Source organism: Paroedura picta, chromosome 3 (genome assembly GCF_049243985.1).
Source record: "Paroedura picta isolate Pp20150507F chromosome 3, Ppicta_v3.0, whole genome shotgun sequence".
Classification (NCBI taxonomy): Eukaryota; Metazoa; Chordata; class Lepidosauria; order Squamata; family Gekkonidae; genus Paroedura; species Paroedura picta.
The window spans coordinates 55163719-55180982 of NC_135371.1; the positions used below are offsets into that span (position 1 = coordinate 55163719).

Sequence of the window (17264 nt, forward strand, 5' to 3'; positions counted from 1 at the left end):
ATTAAGATAAAATCCAATGGGAACGGGGTTGTCTTTATTCTTCCAAACTAGCCACATGGGAGTGCGGTACATTAATTAAATAACAAGAATAACAACAGACAGACAGAGGTCAGTATTAGAACAGAGAAAATAATAAACAAAACAGAGTTCCAGACCAAGCCAAAACAAATTCCAGTCCTGGACAGATTATGAAATGGATCCTGCAAGGGGTTCAGGCTTGAATTCTTTTCCTACTTCTAAGTGATCTAGGCCAGGAACAAGCTAGCATGGCTAGTCTCTAATCTGGAGAACCAAGTTTGATTCCCTATTCCTCCACACAAAGCCTGCTAGGTGACCTTGAGCAAATCATAGTTCTCTTAGGGCTTTTCTCAGAAAGCAGTTCTGTTAGAGCTCTCTCTACCTTACATGGTGTTTGTTGTAAGAAAAAGGTAGGTGTTTTTAAGCCACTTTGAGACTACTTCAGGTAGTATAAAATGGGATAAAGTGGAATACAAAAAAACAGGTCTTCATCTTCTTCACCAATTTTCCATTATATACCAGGGACAAACCAGGGCATTACCACTGGAAGAGGTAGAAGGTGAGAGAACACTGACCACTGTGTCTGCTGAACAGGACCAACAGTGGCCCTCCAGGACAACAGCTTGCTGGAAAAATTCCTGCTAAATCCACCCCAGTCTCAGCAACTGAGTGTCCAGTAGTTTTTTTCATTCATTTATTTATTCATATATGGTCACATACCATATTTACTACAATTTATTACAATTTACTACAAAATTATAGTAAAACATCAAGATTTTAAAAGATGTTGGAAGATGGAGAACAAAATTAGTCATTGTAAAGAAAGGCATTTGGTTTCCTTCTGCCAGCCTTGAATCATGTGAGCACATTTCACTGTCTGTAGAAAATTTGTCTCTAAATTTTCAAATCATTTGGAAACTTAGCTTTACTTCCAAATAATTGCAATGTGTCTGAATGACAATGTGCTTAAAAAACTAGAGAGGAAAAGCAGCAAGGCTTTGCTGTACAAAAGTATCTGTGAAAGATACCACATGCAAATCTTCTTACCCACCCACCCAAAACAATCTTTGACAGCTGCAACCCCAGCTTCCTCTTTAAACAAAACTTTCAGCAACACTCCAAAAACTTCCTGAAGAATCCAAGTTAGACTCTTTAACTTTTTTCTAATTTTGGGCCATTTCTGCACATGCAAATTGTATCTGGACAGCCTCCGAATGTTAGCGGCATATTCAGCCCCTCCACATGATGTTGCCAACATCCCGAAGTTGGCCAGTAGGCAGCTCACAATTTCACCATTTAAAAATAACTATGCAGTAAATCCAGCGTCTTCTGCTGGCAAGTGTGTGTGCGCGCATGCATGGGGGGGGGGACGCGACAGCTTGGGTGGTGTTGCTCCCATTTCAGAATTGCTCATGGAGAAAGAGGGCAGGAGTCCAAGGCTTTAAAAAAAATCCCTAAACTGATATTTACATACATAACTCCCTGGATGTAGAAACTTGTGCAGAAGTTTTCCACTGGACCTCTCTCTTTGGTAAGCTAATTTTCTTACATGTGAGCATGGAAAGGCTTTTCTGCTGTTTTCTGAGTGGCAGGTGGGTAGACCACCGGGATGAGGGGGGGGAGAGGTGCGGGAGGGATGGGGGTGTGACACACAAAAGGCAGGCAGGCCGCATTTGGATTTATTGTTTTGGGACCTCTGTCTTCTGTGACAACCCATATGTATTTCAATGAGTATGCATTACCACACATTGGCTTTATTAAAAAAGAAAAGAATAGAATGGTGCTCGTGGGGGGGGATCTTTGGAGAGAAACTTCCAATTGGTTTCTTCCATTGATTGATAGGCTGAGGATAGGTGAGTAAAATAGCATGTTGCTCTTTCTTATGCCTTTTTCTCCCTGAGTGTGGAGAGGAAAATGAGAGATGTGGCAGCAGAGTGTGGAGGGGAGAAATAGCACCATTTACTATCCATCCTGCCATTGCAGTGCAATTTGGCACTCTGTGCAGAAATTGCCTAGCAGTTCAACTCTTTGCTTCTAGAACTTTTTGTGCTCTTTTAGATTGGATAGGATATCCCATAGGAATGTATTCATTTTATTTAAATGTGGCTTTTCTCTGCTGTAACTCCACTCCAAGGCAGCTTACACTATTGTGATGTTGTCACAGCAGACTAGGATCCAGGAGACTCAGGTTCATTAAGCCACAAAGCTCACTGGGTGGCTTTGGAGAAAGCATTTCTTTCTGCCTAATTTACCTCGCATGGTTGTTGTGGGAGCACAATGTACAGGACTTAATTTTGAATTAGAATTCTAGTTTCTAGGGAAAATGCAGGCTCCGATTTTTCCCTGGTAGGAAATTAGAGCTTGTTTTCCATTTGAGTTTGTTTCCATTTGTTCTGTGAGAAAGGAAGGGGGCAGGGGAGAGATGAGCAAAGGAAGCACAGACATGTGGTGAACAAGTCAGGTTCATCCCCATTTCAGAAAACGGGAGTTTAGCTGTAGCTTAGCGTGGCATCTGAATGAGGTCTCAGTGCCACGGCAATAGCAGCAAAGAAGATACATTTTTTAAAAAGCAACACAGGTAAGCTTTGAAAAAGGCAGATTAGAAATTCTATAAATAAATAAACAGTTTATATATGGACTACCCCCCCATAATTATTTGAAAAACTTTTATGAACCAAATTAGTGGTTTTAAGATAATGAATCTGAATATTAAAATGTCATTAATAGAATAAGATTATGTCAGAAACTTGGTATTTGCTTTACAAAGATTGCCCCACGTAAAAACATGTTTAAACTTACATTAGAAATGTTAATCTAAAATGAATCAAGCTTTGTTTATACATCAATAGGACTTTAATCCCCCCAAAATTGTTTAGATATTAATAGCTTTACAGCTTTTTACAGACTGTTTGTAGATCTAATTCCATGTTTATCAAAAAATGTCATGATTAATACCAAGAACTTCCTCAATGCTCTCAAAGCATAGCAAGCTTTAGACATGAACATATGTTTTATACACTTTCAGCATATATATCTTCCAATCTAGAAACTTAAACATTGACTTAAAAATGACGTTGTTAGTCGCGAAGTCGTATCCGACCCATCGCAACCCCATGGACAATGATCCTCCAGGCCTTCCTGTCCGCTACCATTCCCCTACCATTAAAATGACATAGAAGTATAAAATTTTGAAAATAAGAATACCTCGACTATGAGCATGGAAATACATTGCCCCAAGCTTTACAACTGCATTTAAAGGTGTCTTGATTTATAAGATGGGACCGCAATGCACCACTAATGTCTGGAAGATACGTTGCAACTGCACTCACCATTCCCCCACCAATCCTCAAGCTTACCATTACTGTTTTGCATAACTGACAGTTATCATTCTAGCATCCTGATAACACGCATTGGTAAGAAATGAACAGGAAGTGCTACACATGCTTATGAAAGCACACTAATTCTTCAGTAGATAAGGGACCTCTCACAGCCCACTGCTTTTTAGGGAGACTGCTTTATCGTTCATATAGAAAGCAAGAACATATTCTCAATACCTCTTCAGCCCAGTATACACTATTGTCCTAACCTTTTGCTTTTATTTATTTACTTCGATTATACCCCAACATTCCCCCCCCAAAGTGGGACCCAAAGAAGCTTACATTGTTCAATTCTTCTCCATTTTATCCTTACAACAAATTTTTAAGGTAGGCTAGGCTGAGAGTATGTGAATGGTCCAATGTCACCCAGCAAGCTTCCAGGGAAAACCAGGGGCATGTCTGCACATCGGTAAAAATAGTGTTATGTCAACTGAATGGCACATTATCGTGCCTCCCAGCCTCTCCTCACCTTTTTGCTGTCTCGCTTTTGTCTGCTGCCTTTTTGCACTTCTCACTCTCCACAAGTTCTGCTGGAAATGGCAGCTCTCTTTACACGTGACTCTCTTCCACTGTCAATCAATCCAGGCAACCAATCTCCTTTCTCAATGTTTTAAAGGTCCCGCGATGTCTGCTAACTTTTTTTAAAATTCATAGTTCTGTTTAAATGCCTATGCATATAACTTTTAAAAAATTAATATCATTCCTGATTTTTTGGGGGAGGGGGCTTTAGAGAAACATGTTTTGTGTTACAGCTTTAGGGGGGAAATTATTTCTGGCATTGCCTGCACGCTTGTCATAGAATCACAGAATAATAAGAGTTGGAAGGGACCTCATGGGTCATCTAGTCCAATCCCCTGCAGTATGCAGGACACTCACAACCCCATCGCTCATCCACTGTAACCTGCCACCCCCTTAAGCCTTCACGGAATCAGCCTCTCCATCAGATGGCTATCCAGCCTCTGTTTAAAAATTTCCAAAGATTGAAAACCCACCACCTCCCAAGGAAGCCTGTTCCACTGAGAAACCGCTCTAACTGCCAGGAAATTCTTCCAGATGTTTAGATGGGATTTCTTTTGAATTAATTTAATCCCATTGGTTCTAGTCTGTCCCTCTGGGACAAGAGAGAACAACTCTGCTCTATCCTCTATATGGCACCCTTTTAAAGACTTGAAGTGGTTATCAAATCCCCTCTTAGACGTCTCCTCTCTAGGCTAAACAGACCAAGCTCCCCCAGCCTTTCTTCATATACCTTGGTCTCCAAAAAACTCACCATCTTTGTCATCCTCCTCTGGACACGCTCCAGTTTGTCTATATCCCTCTTCAATTGGAGTGCCCAAAACTGAACACAGTACTCCAAGTGAGGCCGAACCAGAGCAGAATAAAGCAGTACCATCACCTCCTGTGTCTTTGCTCCAGGATGTTAGACCTTTTAAAAAAGAAATTCCTGTACCTGGTAATAAGGCAGAGGGAGGCGGGTGTGAAGGTAGAATGAGGCAGGTGCCTTTAGTTCATTTGAGCCTCCCATACCTTTCCTCTGCTGGTTGCCTGCTGGTTGCTTTCTTGTAGCTTGCACTAAATAGGTTGGGGAATCGACTTAATGTGATTCCCCAACTAGCGCTTTAAAATGGAGGATGTAGCCACCCAGATGCTGGATGTTGGTGAAGTCATATGGAGGAGCCAGAATATAACAACTACATAAGGTAAGCATTTCACTACATTTAAATGATGTGGAAATGTCCCAGGGATTCAAACTTGGGCCTAATTTGGCACTCTGATCACTACACCACACTGTCTGTCCTTTTAGGCCAACTGCTCTAAAATAAGTGGCAACTCACTGGAAGATTCCATCATCATTTATATAAAAGGGTGCTGGTCAGTTAAATAAATTGTAACCATCTGAGCTCAATCTATTTTCCACAAATGTACTTATGCCATTATTATTTCTCCATAAAAAACATTTCTGTTTTCGAATTATGCACACATTGCTATAGCAAATACAGTCTTTGAAGAGGCAGTCCCTCCTGTGTGATAAAGAAATGCCTAGTCTAATATAGTATCTGCCATTTTTGTATGTACTTCTATTTTTTTAATACTTCTTTTTACGGATCTGCTGTACAGCTAATTAGGGTTACCTTCCAAATGATTTTAGTCAATTTGTCGAACAATTTGTTAGAGAAAACTCTGCAACCTATGCACTTAAGAGTTATCGCTGGAAATACTGGCATTCTTAGCAATAAAACAAAATAAATCTGCAGTGCAATCTTATTCAAACTTATTCCGTCTGAGCCCCTTTCCCCCAAAAAAGGTTTAAACTGGAATATGACTGTATGATTACTCTTCAGCCATATCCCTCTCAGTGACTGTATCTTTTCACTCATCAAAAGGAGTTTCTTCTTCCTCTCTTCCACATATTTCATTCTGTCCTCACCATATTTCTGAGTTCATTAGGGTATTCCACTCCACATGACACAAACACACCATCATAGAACAAAGTCTGAGTCCAGTGACATCTTTAGGATCACCAAAGTTACAGTATTTGCTGGCGTATAAGACTACTTTCCCCCCCTGAAAAACATGCCTCCAAGTGGGGGGGGGGGTCATCTTATACGCCGGGTGCACTTCAGTTGGGATAGACATAGCTGCCCATAGTGGCCCATAGTACTGTAATGTAATGTAACAAACTCTATATTTTGAGTGGAAATGTTGAGGGGTCGTCTTATACGCCCAGTCGTCTTATACGCCGGCAAATACAGTAATTGCCTCAATGGAAACCCAAAATGGCTTATATAAAATAGTCCTTCTCTCCTCCATTTTATTTCCCAACAACTCTGGGAGGCACATTAGGCTGAGAAAGAGTGGCTGGTTCAAGGTCATCCAGCAAGGTTCCATGGCAAAAATGGTGATTTGAACTTGCGTCTTCCAATCCTAGACCACTATCCACTATACTACACTGATATACCACAAGGTAAATATATCTGAGGTTAAAAAATAAAATCAAGTTACCTCCCACTCCAATATAGACAGTGCGGGCCAATTTGTATGTTAAAGTCCTATTGTCCAGATGTGTTCTCAAACTTCAGTACAAAAAAATTAATTTCCAGGTACACATAAATCTTGAATTGTATGATGATTGAGGGGGGAAGGGTTGACATCTTCTCTCCCCATTCACCATGGTCCTAATCTGAGTCGGCCAACACACTTCTTAATAAATCTGCACACAGAACCTCCAGAATATTTGTCGATAAGTCAGAAAAGCTGTGTAACGTGTATCATTTCTCTGATCAGAAACAAGTATTCTTCTACATCAAGCTAAATTGATTAGTAAAATTATTAAGAACATTCACCACAAGTTGCATTTGTTTTATCACACTCCTGTAAACCAGGAGTTTACAGGGTTTTCACACTGTACACTAAATTTGACCTGAGGATAAGCAAGTTATAACTTTCCACAATAGCCCTATGACTTTATGAGCTAAATCATTAACTTCCCTCTATGTTTCCCAGACAAGGTTTGATATGCTTCCTGGAACTAATTATCTTAGGGCCCAAATCTGAACTACCATACTTGTTTAAACGATTCAGCTATTTAATTTAGATATATACTTGCTACTGTCACAAGAAAGGAACTATCATTACTCAATGTGTTGAGTTCTTTTGTACTACTGGCTCCACAACCCCTAAGACAAACATACAAGTGTCCACCTTGTGGCTCCAAACACCCATCAGCCTTAGCTTACTGCTGCAGATACACAAAGGTTTTATGACTGCAATGTATGGAGCCCAATCCTGAAAAAATGAAACTTGGCAACCAGTGGTATATCTCTCTGCAACGTCAGCAAAAATTCCCCAGCAATACTGGTATAGAGCCATGATTATTACAAGATTCAGGACAATAGAATTGGAAAAGGTCAAACAGAAGTCCAGCTCTCTGCCTAGAGGCAGTACTATCTCAACAGTGATCAACAAGCACAATGAAGATCAAGAGTGTCCCAAGTACAGAACAGGTGTACAACATGCATGGCACAAACAAAGCAAGCCCAACCTGACCATCCACTTAATGGGAAAGTAAACAACCCTTCCAGCTCTAACAACAGAACAAGAAAAATGCCTGTGGCTGCTAACCAAACTGGCCTAACCCTTTCTGAGTAAACCACTCAAATGCTGTCTGCAGTCACTGGGTTCTGTGATAACATGAGGCAGAGTTAACCTTAGCCCTATGGGACATGCATAAGCTATCCAAACAGAGACCAAAAGATACACTTCATAAAAACAAATGTAACTGTGTTTTCAATGCTCTGAATATTGTGCTAAGAAGAGCCCTGCTTGCTCAAGCCAGAGGTCCATCTAGTTCAGTATCCAGTCTCACACAGTGGCCAACCAGTTCCTCTGCACAGCCAATAACAGGGTACAGAGGCCAAGGCCTTTCCATTATGTTGTCTTCTGGCTCTGGGATTCAAAGATTTAGATTTCCCACAGTTGCCATGCCTAGTAGCCACTGATAGATGTATCCTCCATGTATCTGTTTATTCATGTGGCCATCACTACATTTTTGGCAGCAAATTCCACATTTTAATCACTTTCTGTGTAAAGTAGCATTTCCTTTTGTTTTTCCTGAACCTACTGCCTGACAGTTTCCCTTAAATTCTAGTATTTTGCAAGAGGGAGAAAAACTGTTTATAACAGATGCCAATATCCCCATCCTAAATAATCATCATCTGCTATGAAAATGTAAAGCTCAGACTGGAAAAACCTGAATGTGTCTTCCTAAAGGCAAGGCCACTGGGGATGTTGCCTTTCCATTCGAATACTTGCTAGTTCACATATCCTGCTATTATTTGTTTTCTTGTGTGGCTAAAATGTCTAGCCTTTTTAACCACCCCAATTTCCTACAGAGATTTAGACGGCTGCAAAGACCAGATTAAGATATTTTGCTTGACAAGAAAGAGGACCAGCCTCTGAAAGGTGACTTCTGGGAAAAACTCATTACAGTTCTTTTTCTCTTTTTCAAAGTCTGGATCATCCAAAAAAAAAAAAAACACAACAACAGCTTTGTACGAGCAACCGGAAACATGAACAAGGCTCAGCATTCTAAAAGTTATTCAAGTAAACGGCAAAGACATCAAGCTACCACCAAGGAATCACTCCCCCTTTAAAAACCATTTGATTTGCATGAATTTGGCAGAGTGCTTCAAGAAAAGATGGAGCCTCCTAAACGAGGAAGTCCCGGGGGAGCCAATCCGCGGACAGATGGTAGAGTCAGCAGCCCGAGTTTAGGCGACACTTGGGAAATTCCGGCGGCGGGCGCTACCTGCTCAGCTCCCCGTCTGCCTCGCTCGCCCCGTTCCAGAGGACTCGCTGCGATTGCAACAGGGACGGAGAGAAAGAGCAGCGGAGCTTCTTTCGCCAAGTGCGTGCCGCCCAGCCCTAAGCGAGAGTCGGCAGTCCAACGCGTCTTCTGGAGAGGAGCTGCTGAGGCGCGAAGGGGCTTCAGGCAGCGGAGCGACGAGATGCTCCGCCACTGGTTTTGGGGGGGTGGGGGAGGAGAGCGGAACTGCGAGCGAGTCTTTTCAAGCGACCCGAGGAGGCAATGCCCGCGCCTCTTCCTCATTCACCGAGGGGCTAGGCGGGGCAGGAACTCGCATGCTCAACAGCGCCTTCCTCTCGCTCCCGTTCCCGCGCGTTGGCCTCGCAGAGAGGAGCCCCCGGAGCCACTCACCCTTTTGCGCGCGGGGTCCTCCTGGGCAGGACGCGCCAAACTCACCCGGCGCACCGCGGCCGAGAGCTCTGCCCCGCAAAGCGAGCGCCCGTCGAGTTTCAGCTGCCCCCGCCTGGGGACCGCCCGCCCTTTGCACGCTCGCACCTCCCCTCTCCACGCGCGCTCCGCCTCCGGCCGCCGCTCTCGCCGGACGCGCTCACCTGCCACCGCCGCTGCCCGAGGGAGGGTGCGCAGTGGGGACGCTCGCGGGGTTACTCGCCTCGCTGGGCGGTGAGCGGGAAGGGGCACCCTCGCCATCTCGTCTTTCCCCCTGCTTGTGGGACCCCAGGGAACTGCCTCGCGGGGCTTGGTTTCGCTTTTTCTTCCTCCTTTCCCTTCCCTCCTCTCTTCCAAGTTCGCTTTTCCCGCCCCTGCTTGTTTGCCCTCCGCGAGGGACTCTCCAAGGCTCAAAACCCCCGCGAGGAGCTGGTTTGCGCGAGCCGCCTCAGGCCCCCCTCTCGGTCTTGCTGCCCGCCATACCTGAGGAAGCCCCTTCCTTGAGGGGTTGCGGGCGTTTAAAAAGTCACCTCTGCTCCTTCTTGTTCCGTGGGGAGCCGGTTCCTCGAGTGGCTGCTGCGGTGTGGGCGACTTCAGAGCGGCCATGGCTTTCTCCGTCAGTCAGGGAACTCACTTTGAATCGCTCCAGTGTTCAAATGAGGCTAGAGTGAAGTTGTAAAAGAGTTTCCCTGCAGTTGAAGCTTGGCAGGAGGCACTAACCCGTGGGAAAAGATTATCTCAACTTTCCTAACCCCCTCTCCAGCATTTTTATATCTTTTTTTTTTTTAGTGAGATTGCTGGGCTGGTGCCAGTTGCCTGTAATGAAGGGAAGCTAGAAAGAAAACTTGTGGCACTCGGAAGACTGAGGGCAGCATCAGGTTTCCTGAGTAAAGCCTAACTTCTTAGACTTGTGAAGGGTGTTCTGAGGAAGTATTTTCCTTAAACTTGCTGATTTGTTGTCTCTCTTCAAAGTTTGCTTGATTGACCAACCAACCACCCATCTTGCCCTGTTTCAAAGCAAATGGTAACATACTGTATCTAATAGTCAAATGTGGCCCAGCATGTGAATCAAACAAATCCCTGCCCACTAGAATATAAATTTATAAATATAAACGACAGAGAATGAGGTGGCTGGATGGAGTCACTGAAGCAGTCGATGGGAACTTAAATTGACTCTGGGGAATGGGAGAGGACAGGAAGGCCTGGAGGATCATTGCCCATGGGGTAATGATGGGTCGGACACGACTTCGCACCTAACAACAACATATCCAAGTTTAAACTCAAGATTCCTCCCCCCCCCCCCGATATGTGAGAGCAAGTGCTGTGTAAACTGGAGTTATAAGCTTATATGACACAAAAGGTATATGAAAGTTCAAAATAGACATATGATTTCTACATATTCACAGCTTATATAGAGGAATAGGTAACTACTTTTGAAACAGAAACTGAACTACTTGCCCTTGTTATACTCAATTTCAGTATTTTAAGATTTTTAAAAATTTCACCACTCACTGCTAGCATTGGAGCAGGGCTGGGGTAAAAAAACAATGAAGCAAAGTGATATGCTACATGGGAGGAAACATATTTAGCAGCCCTTCAGAACTTGAAGTATACTCTGGGATCTGGTGGTGCATTCTATTTCACACCATGGGCAGCCAGCTTCCTAGGAAGACCAGCAAACAGGTCTGTGTTTGATGCTTCCTTCTAAAACTGGTATCCAGAGGATGTCAAAAATCCCTTTTTACTTATCATTAGTGGCCATTGGTCTGCCAAGTTACTTTTAAAGATATCTATGCCAATTGGGGGCAGCCTAGGAAGCCAAGTGGCCTTTGAAAAGAGTAGCCCCACACTGCTTGAAGGAGGGAGAGAGGAACAGCAGATTGAAGATAAGACACATTACATTGCTGGCTAATTTTTCATCCTTTTCCTATTAGTACTACTACTACAATAATTATAATATATTTTTATTTCTGTCCTGCTTTTCCATATCACTCAGGGTAGCAACAGTAAAACAATATACAAAAATTAAAAATTAAGAACAAAACTGCTCCTAAAATTCCAGTCTGGGGGTTGTCAGGCAGGAGCCAATATTCTAGCTTTCCTCCTCTTCCCAGCGGTGAGACCAGCATATCTTGGTGGATGTTACCTTCACCCTCAACCATAAGCCTGGTGGAATACTTCCATCTTGCAAGCCCTGTGGAACTGATTTAAGTTTGACAGAGCCCTGATCTCTCTCAGAAGCTCATTCTACTAGGCTGGGGCCAGGGACCAAGAGCAGATACTGATCTTAATACTCTTGGGGGGTTATAAGAGAAAAGGTGGTCCTGTATGTACACTGGTGTATATTTCACTGGTTTGCTGAGCTGATATCATTTCTGCATTACATTGGAACACATGAACAACTACATATTAATCTCCAAGTTCCTGAAATTGCAGTCCTATCACTGGGTGTCCAGTGCTCCTAGCAATATTTTAAATTTCAAAATGTCAGGTGTGTAGGTGTTCTGCATATAGCCAATCCCATCAGATCCTGGAATCTAAGCAGGATTGGTACTTGGAAGGGTGACCTCCAAGGAATACCAGGGTTGTGACTTGGGGGCAGGCAATAGCAAACCACCTCCCAACATCTCTTGCCTGGCAGCCAGACACTCTTAGGTTCTCCTGGCTATATTACAGACACGCCATATGATAAGTAATAATAATAATAAATATCTGTTGAAAAGACAGGGAGATAAAGTTTTATTTTAAAGTTTTAGGCGGCAGCGGTTGATACTTTCTGCTGCTGTCAGTATCCTATATTTGCTCATGCTCTTGCTCTGCCATATTGGGCATGAGTCAGAGGTAGATGAATGAGAAAGAAAGCAAATTTCCAAAACTGATAGTGTGTGTTCAAGAAGTGTTCCTTGGGCAATCCCCAGTGTTCATTATGAGACAACTTTCAATGCTGATAGTATAGTTTGTAACAAGAAACTCTACAAATGAACTTTGGGACATCCCTGTGTTCATCATGGAAATGTATCCATGTCAAGTTTATGCTGACTGTTCAAATCCTTATCAACCAGCAGGACAAGAAAAAAAAAACAGCACAACCTTTAACCAGCTTGACTACATCAAGGAAGTAATACTGAATAACATCTACTTCTCTTGAGTATTAAAATGTTGGCAGTTGTGCCACTCAGATGCTTAATTTCAGTTTCTATTTCTTTACAGAGTCTAGAAAAATGTCTAAAGATGGTAGATATTTCTAGCATGCAACGTGGACAGAGAAGCTCCTACTTTTTTTTTTGGGGGGGGGGACTAGTCTGTGTTTTATGTTCCACTAGCAGTAAAGCTTGTTGTGTCGGTTTGGGTTGTGTTCATGGGATAGGATGTGTACATAAGTGAGATGGGGTGGGGGAGAGATTTGAAGGGAGTGCCTAAGCTATTGTTGCTTCTTTTTAAATGCCAGCCCCACCTTCACAGGTAGCTTTGTTTGTAAAGATTTGGGGAGGAATTTAAAGGGTTGCCACCTAATAGCTTAGAATGATAGCCACACCATCTGGTTCCTTTAAATTTCTCTGCAAGCTGGGGATGAATTTTAAAAAAGCAGGCAACGTGGCTATCATTATCAGCTGTTAGGCGACTGCCCACACCCTTTAAACACTCCCGACCCTCCGCCTTCACAGGCAGCTGTATTTTGGTTGGCTTTCCAAAGATTCCAAAGCCCCTTGCATGGGTGGGGCTCTTTCTGGTGGCTTTGGAATCTTCAGTACACTGAGAAAGTATACACACTCCTTTATAGTATTGTATATAGATTTTTTTTACTTCTGAAATGTATACCAAATAATATTTAGTCCTGTAACTTTACGCAACACAGCTGAATGAACTGGTGTGCCTGAAATAGACTGTTTCTCATTGACTTTGTCTGAGTATCTTAACATTAAAGCCAGTTTGTGTGTATAATATATAATATCAATATAAGTTTGAAATGGAAATATATAACACTAATAAGTCATTCTTAGAGGTTAGATTACTTGTAATGTTTAAAAGCATTTGCTTTGGTCACCATACTGCACTGTTTCATGTTTTACTAGGGAGAAAGCCCGTTGTATCCAGGAATACAATGGGCACTAGAGCTTGGTGGTGGGAAGAGGAAGGGGAGGAGCTGTCCAGTTTGTAAGGGCATGGGGTTGAATGTGTGTGTTGTGTGGGAAGTTGTGGTGGCATGGTGACAAATGAGGGCATGGGTGTGGATATATGGGTGTCACAAACCTGTGGTTTGGAATGAGTATGGGAGATGACTGACCTTTGGCAACTGTGGCATAGTGGTTACAGATGAGCTTTCCAAAGCCATGTCTTCAGATATGTGAAGGGAAAATCAGACTGGAGACTCTTCTTAGGGGGAGATTACATGGCAACCAATTCCTCCCAGTTTACCTTATTGTGTGAATTAGGCCACAGACACCGAAATGTCCCCCTGCCATGGGGTCGTCACATACACAGGTGTCCACCCTGTTCCTTCTGTCTCCATTTTTTCAGTGCTGATAAAATGTTATGTGCCCACATGCTTCTTTCATGGTTGCTCCTTAGAAGAAGAACTGGATTTTTGAACCCTATTGTTTACTACCCAAAGGAGTCTCAAAGCGGTTTACAAATACCTTTTCCCTTCGTCTCCCCACAAAAGACAGCCTGTGATGGAGCCTGTGATGGATGTGGGGCTGTGAGGGGTTTGAGAGAACTGGGAATGGGCCACAGTGACCCAGCAGGCCTCAGGTGTCTCAAAGCAGTTTCCAATCATCCTCCCTTCCTCTCCCCATAGCAGACTCCCCATGAGGGAGGTGAAGTAGAGAGCCTCACATGGAAGCTGGCAACCCTAAGAGGAAGTCTCTCTGTGCACAGCAGTCTTGAACTTAGTAAGGTTTTTTATACTTTTTTTTATTTGCCAGGCCAAGTTTGAAAAAGTCATTTCAGTTCCCGTGTCTCTCCAGCCCTTTACTTGTTCACTATTTACAGTTTCAGGCTGTAAATATTGTTTATTCAGATCTTCCTGCACTTTCCAGACTCACAGGACTGATGCTGGTCTGCACCCCAAAATACAAACACTTGCTGGTAAGGGCTGGCCATAGCCCATAGCCCAGAAGGGACACACTTGCACTACTCCCTCCCAACTGCAGCCAAAAATGGCTCCTTTGAAGGCTGGACACTGTATGATTTTGAAATCCCACCTCCACACCTCCAGGAATATTTCCAACCCAGGGGTAGCCAACCTCCAGATGGGGCATGGAGAGCTCCTGGAATTACAGCTCATATGCAGAGTATAAAGATCAGCTCCTCAGGCAGAAAGAGCTACTTTGGACAGGGTTGTGGTGGAGAAGAAAAATGTAAGGCTTCCCACAAAGGTTGTTGTTGAATTGAAAGACTTGAGGCCCATTGCACAGGGTTGTTGTGCAGATGAAATAGGAGACAAAAGAACCTCTGCAACAGCATCCAGTTTCATCTGCAGAATAACGCTGTGCAGTAGGCCTCAAATCTGCAGAGAGTTGTGAAGAAGAAATACACATGGCTTGGCTGTGTCTAACCCCCTGCCAGAGCAGTATTTTAAGTGAGAAGGGGATTTTCTGTGGCCTCCCTGTCAGCCAACTGTTTGGCAAAAGGAAAAATCCCCCCCCCCAAAAAAAACAATGCCCTCAGATTCCCCTGCATTGCTCTTGGAAACGCCTCCCTTCCCTCAGTCAGGGGCTGTCAAGGGAGGGGGAGGGAGTGCATTCACCAGCCTCCTGACAGCTCTGTCAGGGTTCTGAGGCAGAGGGAAGTTACAGTTGGACGCGACAGTTAGGACAGCCTTGGGATAAAAAGGGCTGGCGCAGCCTGTCCAAGCCTCTGTTCTCATCCCCCTTGGCAGCCCTGCTGACCTCCTCTCCCTGCAGTGGTCAGGAGCAGACTGGCAGTGATGTCTCCTGACTGCCCCTGGGTGGGTGAGCCTTGTCAGAACTTTGGTCCAATGATTGGGCCTCCCGACTGGCTTCGTGGCTTCTGACTGGCTAGAATTCTGTCCTGTCCTGGTGAGGGCCCGCCCACTCTCCGCCCACTTAGCCCTTAACCAAATATGATACTGCTCACTGAGCAGTTACAGATTCATAGAATCATAGAATCATAGAGTTGGAAGGGGCCATACAGGCCATCTAGTCCAACCCCCTGCCCAACGCAGGACTAGCCCTAAGCATCCTAAAGCATCCAAGAAAAGTGTGTATCCAACCTTTGCTTGAAGACTTCCAGTGAGGGGGAGCTCATCACCTCCTTAGGCAGCCTATTCCACTGCTGAACTACTCTGACTGTGAAAAACCTTTTCCTGATATCTAGCCTATATCGTTGTACTTGAAGTTTAAACCCATTACTGCGTGTCCTCTCCTCTGCAGCCAGCAGAAACAGCATCCTGCCCTCCTCCAAGTGACAACCTTTCAAATACTTAAAGAGGGCTATCATGTCCCCTCTCAACCTCCTTTTCTCCAGGCTGAACATTCCCAAGTCCCTCAACCTATCTTCATAGGGCTTGGTCCCTTGGCCCCAGATCATCTTCGTCGCTCTCCTCTGTACCCTTTCAATTTTATCTACGTCCTTCTTGAAGTGAGGCCTCCAGAATTGCACACAGTACTCCAGGTGTGGTCTGACCAGTGCCGTATACAATGGGACTATGACATCTTGTGATTTTGATGTGATGCCTCTGTTGATACAGCCCAAAATGGCATTTGCCTTTTTTACCGCTGCATCACACTGCCTGCTCATGTTTAGTTTACAGTCCACAAGTACCCCAAGGTCTCGTTCACACACAGTGCTACCTAGAAGCGTATCCCCCATCCAGTAGGCATGCTTTTCATTTTTCTGACCCAGATGCAGAACTTTACACTTATCTTTATTAAATTGCATCTTGTTCTCATTTGCCCATTTTTCCATTGTGTTCAGATCTCGTTGAACTCTGTCTCTATCTTCCGGAGTATTTGCCAGTCCTCTCAATTTGGTGTCATCTGCAAACTTGATGAGTAGTCCCTCCACCCCCTCATCTAGATCATTAATAAATATGTTAAAAAGTACCGGGCCGAGCACCGAGCCCTGAGGTACCCCGCTACTCACCTCTCTCCAGTCTGATGAAACACCATTGACAACAACTCTTTGAGTGCGGTTCTCTAACCAATTCCCTATCCACCTAATTATCTGAAAATCCAGATTGCAGTCCTTCAACTTATCCATCAGAACATCATGGGGAACCTTGTCAAAAGCTTTACTAAAATCCAAGTAAATGACATCAACCGAATTTCCCCGATCCAGCAAACCTGTTACTTGGTCAAAAAAGGAAACCAGGTTGGTCTGGCAGGACCTGTTGGAGACAAATCCATGCTGACTTCCTTGGATCACCAAATTGTCCTCCAGATGTTTGCAGATCGCTCCCTTTAATATCTGCTCCATTATCTTCCCCACAACAGAGGTCAGACTCACTGGTCTGTAGTTTCCCGGGTCATCCTTCCTCCCTTTTTTGAAGATAGGAATAACATTTGCTCTCTTCCAGTCCTCCGGGACATCTCCAGTCCTTAAAGAGGTTCCAAAGATGATGGACAAGGGCTGTGCAAGTTCTCTGGAAAGTTCTTTGAGTACTCTCGGGTACATTTCATCCGGACCAGGGGATTTGAACTCATCCAGTGCAGCTAAATGCCTCTCGACAACCTCTCTATCCATGTTAACCTGCCACCCAGACACTGTCCTTTGGCTATGGCCATCTCTAGATGTGCCTAAACACTTTGACCTGTGGGAAAAAACAGATGTAAAATAGGCACTAAGCCTTTCTGCTTTCTCTGCATCTTCCGTTAGAGTTTGTCCATCCGCACCCAACAGTGGGCCTATTGCCTCCTTCACTTTACGCTTGCTCCTCACATAGCTGAAAAATCTTTTCTTGTTACAATGGGCTTCCCTGACCAATCTTAGCTCACCTTCAGCTTTGGCCTTTCTTATGATTGATCTACAGTGCCTAGTAACCTGTAGGTACTCTTCTTTAGAGCTCTGTCCTTCCCTCCATTTCCTGAACATTTTCCTTTTCTTTCTTAGTTCCTCTTGAAGTTCTCTGTTCATCCAAATAGGCTTCTTAGAGC

General features: G+C 44.0%; 1 protein-coding gene across 3 annotated transcripts in view; it reads right to left on the reverse strand.

Moving 5' to 3' along the window:
- PRKCD (protein kinase C delta) overlaps nucleotides 1–9651 on the reverse strand; it is an 82021-nt gene extending 72370 nt beyond the window's left edge. The window contains exon 1 of one of the 3 annotated variants that reach the window (XM_077325755.1): nucleotides 9631–9651. The gene's annotated coding sequence lies outside the window, so the exon portion shown is untranslated. Of the gene's footprint in view, nucleotides 1–8703; nucleotides 8935–9111; nucleotides 9304–9630 lie in introns of those variants that run through there. The other 2 variants (XM_077325753.1, XM_077325754.1) reach the window with 2 other exon arrangements.
- Nucleotides 9652–17264: the final 7613 nt, after the last annotated feature.